Source organism: Jaculus jaculus, chromosome 4, assembly GCF_020740685.1.
Source record: "Jaculus jaculus isolate mJacJac1 chromosome 4, mJacJac1.mat.Y.cur, whole genome shotgun sequence".
Classification (NCBI taxonomy): Eukaryota; Metazoa; Chordata; class Mammalia; order Rodentia; family Dipodidae; genus Jaculus; species Jaculus jaculus.
The window spans coordinates 21,370,094-21,383,434 of NC_059105.1; the positions used below are offsets into that span (position 1 = coordinate 21,370,094).

Sequence of the window (13,341 nt, forward strand, 5' to 3'; positions counted from 1 at the left end):
TTCTTACTGAGCCCTGGAAGTTTCTTTAATTTTCTGGAAAATAGGCCTCTAAGTGTTTAACATCATGTGCTCCTCTCCTCCCTGGGTCTTTAGAACCAGTGAGGCTCGCTGGGCATCCTTTGCCCTAGGAGGATAACTGGCAGGACTATTTTCTAGGCATTCCTAGTTATGACTTGGGTGTCTGTGCCACAGACTTGTGGCCCTATCCTTAAAATTTGGTGACATTGGATTTTGGTGTTGGAGTGCCTTCTCTTCAAGAGTTTTCTCAGTCCTGCCCCCTGTGGAGTGTTCTGGGCCCTCTGGAGGTGGTGGCTGGGCTGCAAAGGAATGTGGGCTGTTCCTGCTTGGAGAGCATTCACCCAGTGTGCCCAGAACACACACATGCCTGGAAGAAGTTAAAATTAGAAAAAAGCAGCTACATTTCCTGCCATTCAGGCACAGTTGCTGCCGTTTGTTTGCACAGAGGTTCTTTGGAAACAGTCCGGAGTGGGTGTGGGGAGGGTGGGAGGTGAAGTCATGATGTTCAGGAGGGAGGTGAGTGGTTTCCATGGTGATCTTTGTTGTGGGCGTCACTGCTTTGTTTTTGAGTGCATGTGGAAGGGTGCTGTAATGGAAACATTTTTAAAGCAACCCCTCTATGATAGCAAGAAAAAATTGATTTTACTTTCTTTTTCTAGAGAGTAGTTCTGTAACAGGAAGGAAATTATGAGGAGAACCCCTTTGTTAGAATGACTGGTGCAAGTTTGGCTACTGATCTCCCTTTTCTGACTACGAGGGGTCTGCCTCCAATCATCCCACAAGGCCAGACTTCTAGGTACCAAGTTTAGCGATCTGTTCAAGGTACTTCTCTTTCTGCGTGCCCAAAGCCAGAGTTTGAGGGCCTCTCGTCTGTATCCTCATGCGTGATTTCAGAAGTCTAGAATTATCCAGTCAACATTATTGAGTGCCTTCTAAGGGATTCTTGGTGCTCAGTGAATGGGATAATGATTGTTCCTTAATAGAGCATTTATTCTGGTTAGAGAGAAAGAAAACAATACAGATATAATGTCAGGAGTAGGGCTGGAGAGAGGACTCACTAGCTTAAAGGCAATTCCACAACCACCTATGTAAAGAAAAACTTCCTGATGGGCATTCCTTGGCAGCCAGAAGAGACCTTGGCATGCCTATACACACATGGGTGAACTTAAATATTTTAATAAATGAAGGTTAGGAGTGCAGGTGAAGCTCAATGAGGGGATGAACAATACGGTATGCTGCTTTAATAGAATGTATGGTCCTCTGAATGGTGCCCCTGAAAGATCTTGCCCCCCCATCTCCACAATCCTGGAACATTCCTTGCACCCTCATCTCCACGATTCTTGAATGATCCTTGCATACTCATCTCCACGATCCTTGAATGATCCTTGCATACTCATCTCCACGATCCTTGAATGATCCTTGCATACTCATCTCCACGATCCTTGAATGATCCTTGCATTCTCATCTCCACGATCCTTGAATGATCCTTGCATACTCATCTCCACGATCCTTGAATGATCCTTGCATACTCATCTCCACGATCCTTGAATGATCCTTGCATACTCATCTCCACGATCCTTGAATGATCCTTGCATACTCATCTCCACGATCCTTGAATGATCCTTGCATACTCATCTCCACGATCCTTGAATGATCCTTGCATACTCATCTCCACGATCCTTGAATGATCCTTGCATACTCATCTCCTTGATCCTCGAAAGATCCTTCCATACTCATCCCCATGATCCTCGAAAGATCCTTCCATACTCATCTCCATGATCCTTGAACAATCCTTCCATACTCATCTCCATGATCCTCGAAAGATCCTTCCATACTCAACTCCATGATCCTTGAAAGATCCTTTCATACTCATCTCCACAATCCTCGAAAGATCTCATACCCTCATCTCTACGATCCTCGAAAGATCCTTCCCTACTTATCTCCTCAATCCTCGAACAATCTCACATCCTCATGTCCACAATCCTCGAAAGATCCTTTCATACTTATCTCCACAGTCCTTGAAAGATCTCGCACCCTTATCTCTATGACCCTTGAAAAATCCATACCCTGACCTCTACGATCCTCAAACAATCCTTCCATACTCCTCTCCATGATACTCGAAAGATCCTCACCCACACCTCCATGATCCTCTAAAGATCCGCATCTTGACCTCCAGGAGTGCTATCTGACACAGCAGTTGCAACTAACTGGAGGCGCTTCAGATACCCAGCTTACCCAGTGTCTCACTGGATAAGGAAAGGAAGTCCATGGCTCACAGTTCTCCGGAGTCCAGAGCCTGGTGCCAGTATCTGCTGGCTCTGGCAAGGGCTCTTAGCTACAGTACCATGTGGCAGGGGGCATCCTAGTAGGGCTCAGGATGGAGAGGTTACCTGGAGAGACAAAAAACCAGAACGAGCAGTTCAAGGACTGTGTGTATGAGCGTGTGTGTGTGTGTGTGTGTGTGTGTGTGTGTGTGTGTGTACAGGTGTGAGCCTGTGGAGGCCAGAGGTCAGTGTGGAGTGCCTCTCTCAGTTGCTCTTTACCTCATTTTTGCGACGGGAGTCTCAATGAAGCTGGGGATTACCCGTTTGTCTAGACAAACTAGCCAACAAGTCATGGAGTCCTGTTTCCACCTCCCTCCTGTTGTCTCTAGCCCCACTTACTCTCTTTTCAGGGGTGCCTCCATAACATGATTAACCTCCAGTGGGCCCCAGCTCTGAAGGCCTCCACCACCTCTCAACATCACCAGCCTGGAGACTAAAGCCTCATGTCCAGACCGTAGCACCTCAACCCTAAGTGCGGTCACGAGCCACTTTGTAAGCTGGAGGCAAAGAGAATCTGACCATGGAGGACCCTGATGACAGAAACTGACTAGACAGTGTGCTTTGGATGGTTGGCAGGGTGGGAGGCAAAGACACCCATGACCTCTGGAAGCTGAAATGGGCGGGAAAAGGTGGGGCATTCTAGAACCACCTGTCCAACCTTGGATCTAACTCTGAGAGACTTCGTTTTCATTTCTGGCCTCCAGAACTGCGTGGGATACATTAGTATTTTGTGCCACTGTTTGTGGTGGTGTGTGACAGCAGTAGTAGGGACCTTAGCAAGGTCTAGGGATCTGAGGAGGTGACTGAGCCCTAGAAGCAAGTGACTCCAGGTGCATTAGAGGTGGGGCTGTGTGCAGGATGGGTGACAGGCAGGTCCCAGGACTGGGCTGGGACCCTATGGCACCTGTACCAGGACCTGGGACCACCCAAGAATTCCAGATCTCTTGGGAACCATGTCAGTCCCCAGCCAGGGAGTGAACAATGGTGACTTTGTAGATTTTTGATGAGAAAACATCCATGGGGGTATAAATGCTCTTTGCTCTTTTCCCCCAGATTTAACTGAGTATACATGTGTTAATGGAGCCAGGTATGGTGGCACACACCTTTTTTTCCTATTTATTTATTATTAACAACTTCTATGATTATAAAAAATACCCAATGGTAATACCCTCTCTCCCCCAAGTTGCCCCTTTGAAACTCCATTCTCTATCATACCCCGTCCCCATCTCAATCAGTCTCTTGTACTTTTGATGTCATGATCTTTTCCTCCTGTTATGATGATCTTATGCAGGCAATGTCAGGCACTATGAGGCCATGGATATCCAGGCCATTTTTGTGTCTGGAGGGAGCATGTTGTATGGAGTCCTACCCTTCCTTTGGCTCTTACATTCTTTCTGCCACCTCTTTCACATTAGACTCTAAGCCTTGGAAGGTGTGATAGAGATATTGCAGTACTGAGCACTGAGGTCATTTCTTTCCATCACCATGATACCTTCTGAGTCGTCCCAAGGTCACTGCCATCTGAAAAGAGAAGATTCTCTACCAGAAGTGAGAGTAGCATTAATATAAGGGTGTGAACATTAAGAGAATTGCTTACTGGGCAGTTTGATAAGCATAGTATATACATTTAGCCAGACAACAGCAGACATTACACCCCTAGGGCTCATGAGTACCCACCCCTGTTTTAAGTTTTCAGTATCAGGGATGTATTCCCTCCCATGGAGAGGGCCTCCAGTCCAATTAGAGGGAAGTTGGTTTCCTCCATAACAGATGTGCCACTATTGCACCCGTTGGCTCATTTGGCCTGGCTGGCCATCTATAAGGCTTGCAGTGTCCACTGTTGAGTATCTTCACTGGTGATTTCTCTTCCATTGAACTACATGCAGAATGGCTTCTTCCAGCTTTCTGTCAGCTGATCTACATGGAGGACATTATTAGCTCAGATCCAGTAGGATTTCTCAGTGGCCTTATAGCCCAAGTATGTGGAGTCTTCGGCAATAGGGTCTTATCATCTATTCCTGGTGGGAAACCAACGGCCTCAGCAGTGGAAGGACAACTAATCAAAATCTAAGAGGATATAAATAACTCATATGTAATCCTACTTTTTTGGACAATGGAACACTCAGGGACCATAGATTGTTGCTAGAAAATATTCAGTGCCAGGGATGGGATATCTTCCACTGAGTTGTTGGCCAGGGAGGTCCCTGATGCCTGCACACCTTTAATCTCAGCACTCAGGAGACAGAGGTAGGAAGATTGCTGTGAGATCCAGACCAGCCTGGGACTGCAGAATGAGTTTCAGGTCAGTTTGGGCTGGAGTGAGACCCTGCCTTGAAAAACTGAGTTAAACAATGTATTAGTGGAACAAAATACTTGCTTGGCTCTTGAAATTGGGATTGTCCCGCCAGCACCAGGAGTGAAAGGCCCGGCCCAGTGAGCCGTCTGTTCTGGATTGTGATCCCCAAAGGCAGAGCCTGTGACTACACTTGGGTGCTGATATTTTGGGAGTTGGGGTACCATAAGGGTAGGCTAGGAAAGAGGAAAAACAGTCAGCTGTTAAAAGAATGGCGTGTGGCCTACTAAGGCTGTGTTGTGCTGTGAGGATCCACGGGATCTCACCCTGGGCTTGCCCACTGGCGCTGACGTAGAGCCCAGAGCTGCTTTTGGGGTGTCAGCTGGGGCCTGGTATCCACAACAGGGAATAGGAGAAGGCCATACCTACTGTCTAGATTGTCTTGGCAACTGCTCATACGGGGTCCGTCCCTGAAGGTGTGGCATCCGTTATTGTGACGTCTTCTGCAGACACTGATGGTTCTAAGCAAGGCACATATTGCTGTGCCATTTGTTGAGTCTCAAGGCTCAACCTGTGGTTGTGCGTAGACCATGAGAGAAAGTCCTAGGATGTGTGGAGGCTGAAGGGGTCACGGAGGAGCATGTTCTCCCACTGATAGGTGTTCAGCACCCAGGATCCCACGCCATACCTTCCCTGAGACCCAGGGTCCCCTTAGCTGGAGGCAGGAGGAGGCTTGTGCTGAACTTATGTGAGCAACGTTATGTCTTGACGTCGTCTCTTCCATGCCCAGCTTGTTTCTCTCTAGCGTTCAGCTAACCTCTCCAGCCTCACTGCCTCAGAGGCGAAGAGAAAGAGCCGATGGGCCCAGGCGAGGCGACCCTCCGTAATCTCAAGTCGCTGGGAGCCAAATGAGCGCCAGCCATGCAAGCGAGAACCGGGCTTGCAGTGCGCTGACCTTTCACGCCTGATTAAAGGCTGCTCATGGTCAAGGTCAGGATAAATGCATATGAGGAACAGTAGCAGGGTGCAGAGACTAGCCATGGAGGCTTGTGGGGTGGGGTTAGAACTTTCCTCCCATGACCACATGGCCACCTTGGACAGGTGTGTTCCAGTCAAGACCATCTGTGCTCGTTTTATCCTTACTGAAACCAAGAGATTGGGGGATCCCTGAGGAAAATGTAGCAGCTCCCTTTGGGGCTCCTGAGCTGGCAGGTGAGGGTTTGCTCAGCCCTATGACAACAATTGGGAAGTCTGCCAAAATGTATGGCAGTCCAACAGAGAGTGGCCAACAAATCGGCTTTATTCATTTGCTTTAAAAAAAAAAAATTGAGGCCAGTCGTGATGGCGCACACCTTTAATCCCAGCACTCAGGACGCAGAGGAGGAGGATCGCCCCAAGTTCCAAGCCACCCTGGAACTGCATAGTGAATTCCAGATCAGCCTGGGCTAGAGTGAGACCCTACCTCAAAAAACCTAAAAACAGACAAAAAAACAAAATCGAGGAGCTGGAAGGTAACTCAGCAGACAGAGTGCTTGCCGTACCAGAGTGAGGACTCGAGTTTGGGTCCCAACACCCACTTCAACGTCGGGGGACATGGTGGCCTATTTGTAATCCAAGCATTCTTGCCATACCAGCATGAGGACTCGATTTGGGTCCCCAACACCCACTTCAACGTCGGGGGACGTGGTGGCCTATTTGTTATCCAAGCACTCCTTGCCATACTAGCATGAGGACTCGAGTTTGGGTCCCCAACACCCACTTCAGTGTTGGGGGACGTGGTGGCCTGTTTGTAATCCCAGCGCTCAGGAGGCAGAGGCAGGAAATCCCAAGGCAAGTGGCTGGCTGGACTAACCAAATAGGTGAGTTCTGAGTTCAAGTAGAACCTCTGTCTGAATAAGTAGAGAGTGACTAAGGGAGACAAACAATTCCTGGCTTGCGCACATGCACACACACACACCATACACACATGCAAAATAAAATAAAATAAAATAAAAGGAATATTGCATTAAATAATATGCAAAAAAAAAAGGCATGGTGGCACACATCTCTGATCCTAGCCCTTAGGAGTCTGAGGCAGGACAGGAATAATAAAGCTTTGGGGTTAATCTGGGCTGCACAGGAAAACCTTGTCCCCAAAGGAAGGTAAATAACGATTAAAGTGAGATATGTTCTGTAGCAGGAGACTGCCTCGTATATCTGGATAAGGTTATAGTCACTTCAGTGAGATTTAGAAACTGAATCCATTTTGGGGAAATATTTAAAAATAGGGAATGGTTTAATCACTTGACAAGTTTGGGACTCCAACGAATGTTCTCCACTGAAAGTATTTCCCTTTCTATTTCCATGTCTAAAAGGAATGGACTGAGCTAATTCCCAATGAGTCACAAATTACAAGGTTATCCCCCCCTTCCCTTGCTCTGCTGCTCTGGCTGGGTGTGCTCAACTGTGATGCCACCTCAGTGCCCAGGGAGGCCACAACCCCCTCCCTTCCACCTTGCACAGCTGAAGAGGGAAGAGGCTGTTGGTCTGAGATGAGTCGGGAAGGAATTCAGATCCCATTGAAAGGCCACTGGCCATGAGGCCCCTGGCCTCTTTGCTTCTTGCATTGTTGCTAAGGTCACCAAAGATTTGACCTGTAGGAAGGAGGACTCAAGAGGTCAGCGGATGAGCACTGCCCACTGTCGAGGAGGGAGTGGACATAGCAAGGCCGACGGAGGCAGGAGTTGGCTGTGGTCGGCAGGACCAGAAGCAGCGAGCATTGGTGATGCAAGGACCATGCTGGCGCTGTCTCATCACTCACCGCCCTCAGCATCCATGAGGGAGGAGGATATGGGCCTGTTACAGGCTCCAGTGGCAGAACTGGGATTTGACTCGATATTCCAGTGAAACCCGAGTTTTCAGCAACACACTGACCTGTAAAATGAGGTCTCGTCCACATTTGTCAGAGGCAGAAACTCCCAAGATCCCACCACAAGCTGCCTTCCTCTACTTCAGTTAGGATGTTTAACTTCTCCCACCGCTGGACTTGGATAGGCTTTCCACCTGTTGGGGAAGGAGGAGAGAAGGAAGGAAGCAGAGCCCTAGGCCCATTGCATAGCCCCTCCTGCCTCGTCCGGTCCCTGCACCCTGCTATGTCAGGGAGCGTTTCCTCTGTTTATCGGGCGCAGTTGCTGGCTCTGCGGTGCATTAGGTCTTGATACCAGCTCTGCACGTCTCTGTCCTTGGTAAGCCAACCACACTTGGTCCGCCTGGGTTGCTTTTCTGCTCAGAGCCGGGGCACGTCTGCCACACGGCTCATAGGCTTGTGGACAGTGTGGGAGTTTCTGGATGGAAACGTTCATTCTCAGTCTGTTATGCCAGAGGCTTTTTACGGGGACATGTTGGAGATGTATTCTCAGCCCTCCCTGACCTACAGGGTCAGGGGCTTGGGGTTCTGCCCTAAGGCTGATTGATGTTTGAGACCTCAGCTCTAGTCAGATGTGAGAAATGAAGTCCTCAGAGCTTGGTAGTTTCTGTCGGGCATTAATGTGTAAGACCGTAGTCTTAAACTCAACTTAGTCAGACATGAGAAATGTGAAGTTCTAAACATGTGAGGAAGTTTCTTCTGTGCCCATTATCTTCTGTTTGAAAGAAGTGAAAGTAAGGTCTGGTCCCCCTGGTGGTCTGTAAGCTTGCAAGAAAGAAAAAGAAGACAGGTGAGGAGGGAAGTCAGGTGACCAGTAGATTCATCAGGCTCACCTGAAATGTAAGCCTACCCGTGTGACTTGTGACAGTGCCCCTGCCTTTGCCAGGCTCCCCCTCCATGGACTGCTCATTCATATAGTCTCTTGATTGTGTGGCCTTTCCACATTGGCTTCTGCTGCGTCCGCTTCTTCATTCATAGTCTTAGGTAGTGGTCACAGACACATTCAGCCCGAGGCAGAGGCAGGAAGGTCAGGACCATCCTGGACTGTGGAGTGAGTTCCAGGCCAGCTTAAGCTACAAGAGACCCTGTCTCCAAACACACAAACAAATAAAACTTGCTCTCGGCAGAACCCAAAACTGAGCTGGATCAGACTGTGAGGGGTCCTGGGTAACTGGCCATAGAGGTGAAACAGTGAGCCAAAGCCTGGAAGAATGGCTTTTTGAGACATGGAAGGAGTCAAATGCCCAAAGCTCTTCCAACTCTCCCCACTGGCGGGCCTGGTCTTCTGCAGGTGGGCCCACGGCGTCTCACTTTCCATTCAGAGGCAGAACAAGGACATACCGGCTTGTGCAACACGGCCTGGACTTCCTCAGATGTTTACGTGCTGGTCAGTAGGACAGCATGATTTCAAGTGACGATTTTTTTTTAAATTTCTATTAACATTTTCCATGATTACAAAATATATCCCATGGTAATTCCCTCCCTCCTCACCCCCACACTTTCCCATTTGAAATTCCATTCTCCATCATATTACCTCCCCATTACAATCATTGTAATTACATATATACAATATCAACCTATTAAGTATCCTCCTCCCTTCCTTTCTCTTCCCTTTATGTCTACTTTTCAACTTACTGGCCTCTGCTACTAAGTATTCTCCTTCTCATGCAGAAGCCCAGTCATCTGTAGCTAGGATCCACATATGAGGGAGAACATGTGGCGCTTGGCTTTCTGGGCCTGGGTTACCTCACTTAGTATAATCCATTCCAGGTCCATCCATTTTTCTGCAAATTTCATAACTTCATTTTTCTTTACCGCTGAGTAGAACTCCATTGTATAAATGTGCCACATCTTCATTAACCACTCATCAGTTGAGGGACATCTAGGCTGGTTCCATTTCTCGGCTATCAAGTGACGATTTTTTAATTATTGTTTTTCAAAGTATCCCACTCGAGCTGTCATGGAAACCGCAGTCTCGCTCATGGCTGTTAGTGTATGTAAGAAGGAAATTTGTGACTATTTCCGTCACAAGGGCCACCAGCTCCTGCCTGTGAGAATTGGAGCTCACAGCCAAGGAAACAGCCTTGTCGCTGAGTCTGGGAGCAGCACACTGGGGGAGGAGAGACGCTTCACCAGGCAGTCCACCTGCCAGAAAGAGGGACCCTGAGAGATGGCAGCAGGTGGTGCCCACCGAACCTGCCTTTGACCTCAAGCGTGTTCCAGGTGGGACGCTTGCGGTGTGCCCAAAGAGTAGATGACTGGGAGACGTGCTGTCTCAGCACCCTTGTCTGTGCTGACCGCATAGGTTCAGTGCACGGAGAGGAAGGCTGTTGGGTAGGGAAGGAAGTGAGCAGTCTTGTATGTCAGTGGGCCCCAGGGCGGGTGGGGTAGGAGGCACCTGCTGCTGAAGGAGCCCGAGCTGCCTCTCCTCCGGGGTTGGAACCAGCCCCAGGTACACACTTTGGAGTTGCTGTTGGGCCAGTTCCTGTCTCCCCCTGTGGCCACACCCTCCACTCTTTGCTTCCCTCCTGCCCTCCATACCCTCGCCCCCCTTGGCACCACTCCTGGCCTTCAGCCTGCACCTGTGGGTGGGAGCCCGTTGGACTCTGGCTTGAGCTTGGCCGTCACCTGGCCCTGTGCCTATTGCGTAAGTCACCTGGCACGGAACAGGGGCCTGCAAACTCATGTGAAAGGCCAGGGACAGGGCCTCAGTGTTGCGGGCCAGGCGGTCAGCTGCCATGGTTTGTGGTGTGTGTCATTGTGGACACTAAGATTTGAACCATGCAAACCCCACCTCATGAAACGTTGTTTTGACTTGTTCCACTCCCCCGGATTTTTAAAAAATGTGTAAGTGTTCTGTGCTTGTGGGCCCTATGCAGACAAGCAGCTAGGTTAGAGTTGGTCCACAGGCCAAAGCTTGCCTCTGATACAGGAGATGAATTCGTGTAACTCTGCCTTAAGCTTTTGTTCTGCCCGTGGGGGAGCAGTGGAGCTGGTAGAGACCCAGTTCCAGCCCAGAGAGACCTTGATCTAGACACATGTCCTCCTTCCTGTGACAGAGCCATAGGTGCCCCCTGGGGCCCTCCCCTTTTGCGAGCCTGGGGACAAAGTTCAGAGCTTGGGTGTTGGCTGACATGGAGAGATGGTGGTCCACCCTGAGGACTTACTGGCCTGCAGTTCAGGTAGGTGAGCACCATGGAGTCCTCTCAGGTCTGCCTACGTCACCAGCCTCGCAGATGGCCGGGGCCCTGAGACCCCCTTATTTCACAGATGAGAATGTTGGATGTGAGATGCATTTCTCTTAGCCACAAGCTGTGGGCAGGGAAAGGTCTAAACAGCAGAAGTGTGTTTTCTCTCAGTCCAGTGTGAACGTGGAGGAGGGGCGGGCTCCTGAAGCTGTGGGGAGAAACTGCCTCTGGTGGCCACTAGCAGGTCACTCACGTCCTTATAGAGCAGGAGGCAGGGAGGTGGACACTGGTCAGCAGGTCTGTCAGCAGCAGGACCTCCCAACATAGCAGCTCCTAGCCACCCCTCCCTCCCTCCTTTCCTCCTTCCCCGTTCCTCAGCGCTGCCCGGCAGAGTCCCATGGGGACACAGTTCAGTGGGCACTGGGACACTCCTGAGTCAGCCACGCTTGGCTGCCTTGGCCCTCTGTGTGCAAGCAGGAGTGAGTTTGCCTAATGCTGGCACGTCCGGGAGTTGGGAGCCCTAAGGAAAGGCTGTTCAGCCAAAGCAGCTGTCCGCATGGCCGAGGGAAGACTCCCAGAGAGTCCACCAGGCCTGTGGGAAAACGCGGAGTCAAGGCGCAGACGGCGTGGAGTGCTCAGATGACCGCAGAGAGGTGAGCGCTCGCCCTCCAGCATGCAGCCGGACCGCGGAGTCCTCTCAGGTCTGCCTACGTCACCAGCCTTGCAGGTGGCCGGTGGCAGCTGGATGTCCGAGGCAGTGGTGACCAAGCTTGTGCGCAACAGAGAGCTGGGCAGCCAGGGTGGGCAGCTGCCCATGTGGAGGTTATTTCTTGAGTGCCCCTGCTGGGTTGCTCTTTCTGGGAAGCTCAGAGGCCTCATCTGCGCCCCTTTTCCAGTAGTCTGTCTTCCTGTGGAATGGGGAGAACCGGGGAGAGGGCGCCTCACAGACAGGCCCGAGGGTGGTGGGTGTGGTGTGAGGTGGGGACTGGGGTCAGAGAGGGCTTTGCTCTGGCTGCTGCCACTGCCTGAGAAAGGTGCTTTGCACTGGGCAAGGTCCATTTGGGGCACACTTGGCACCTGCTTCTGAGAGTGACCGTCTTGCGCTGACACCAGTCCCAGGTGGTTTTCTGAGGTTCCTCTCAGGCCTCTGGGCTAGTGGGAGAGAATTCCTTGGGAGTGATCCATCCCTCTCCGTGGACTACTAGCCTGGTGTCTGCAGCACTTCAGGCCACACTGAGTCCCACCGAGGCCAGTGCTCCTCATCCTCTCTGGACTGGCAGGCAGGCCAGCGTGGAAGCAGCTGCATGTGGCACCTTGTCAGAATGCAGAGCTGGGGACGGCCTGAGGTGCTGGTCTGGTGGATTCTTCAAGAGGAATGTTTGAAAATCAGGAAGAAAAGAGAGAAATGCATTCTCACTGTAGGAGAAATTGGCCCAGTTGGGGGAGCCTAAAAATGTAAAACACCAATCTCCCCCCGCCGCCTGCCACGATCCACTCTGCGGCCACCTCCTTCAGACCTTCTTCCCGTGGACTCAGCGAGATTCCCTGGTCTGTGTGGGCAGAAGGACTGGCAGAGGTCTTGATCCATGAGCAGTCTGGCTAGCCTGTCACCAGCAAGCCTGAGGGTGGACCGCGTCCCATACTTGTCTCTTGAACATTCCCTCCCGACCCCTCACCTTGGCCTGTGGGTGTCAGTCTCTCGGGCTTGTGAAGGTTTTCTCATGATGGCCTTGTTCATTAACTAGTGGTGCTTTGCCTGTCCTGTGACTTCAGAAGCTGCCTGTGCTTAGATGTAGTTCATTTTAGTGGGCGATTTCCTCTGCTTCCCACCCCCACACGCCTGTCTGAACATCTGAACTTTACCTTTCCATTGACGGGAGGGAGGTGACACCCTGCAGGTGGGACCTGTGTGCCGAACACTAAACGTGCCACACAGGGAGGGACTCAGGCCTGCCGCGGGCTGTGCTCCCAGTAACCCATGTGCGCTAGCGACGCAGGTGCAAGTGTGTGCGGCTCGGGACCATGGTGGGTAGAGAGCCTTGGAGGCAGGGAAGATGTCCAGAGTGGAACCTTCTCTTCCCAGGCTGGGGCCCTGGGTTCCCATCAAGGTCCTCACAGCTCAGCTACTGCTGCTGTGGAAAGTCATGCTGGGGTTGGGTGGGTGGCTCCTGGGTGACCGCCTTCCGTCCCACTGTGGCTACATGGGTGGTGGGACTTAGCCACCGCTCCAGGGTCTGAGTAGGGGACTGTACTACTGCGTGGGGCCTGGGATCCATCTTGGAGTTTGTCGGCAACTAGTCTACTGCTCTGGGAGGTGTAGGGCAAGTGAGGGAGGGGCTCAGACCTGGTGACCTGCGCAAAATACCCTGTTGTCACAGAGCCCTGGGGAGGCTGAAAGGTGATTAAGTAGGCAGCAGGAGGAGGAGGAGCTGAGACACAGTTTTCCTGAACCCTTTCACCCTATAGGAGCTCTGGACTGGGGTGGACCTTCTGGGTCCTTCAGGGGAGAGGCAAGTCTGTCACCCCGCCTTGGTCATTCTGTGCAGGCTGGCTCAGAGGTAGGCTGCCATCACTTTCCTGCAGGACCCCTCTGAGAGGCCCTTTGCCATGGTC

At 51.1% G+C, this 13,341-nt stretch overlaps 1 protein-coding gene across 2 annotated transcripts in view; it reads left to right on the top strand.

The window, feature by feature from the left end:
- The window catches only part of Sh3bp4 (SH3 domain binding protein 4), a 74,885-nt gene that overhangs the window by 19,703 nt on the left and 41,841 nt on the right, over nt 1-13,341 (top strand). The window contains exon 1 of one of the 2 annotated variants that reach the window (XM_045147506.1): nt 11,248-11,381. The exons of the other annotated variant lie outside the window; for it this stretch is intronic. The gene's annotated coding sequence lies outside the window, so the exon portion shown is untranslated. Of the gene's footprint in view, nt 1-11,247; nt 11,382-13,341 lie in introns of those variants that run through there. 2 annotated transcript variants of the gene reach the window in all.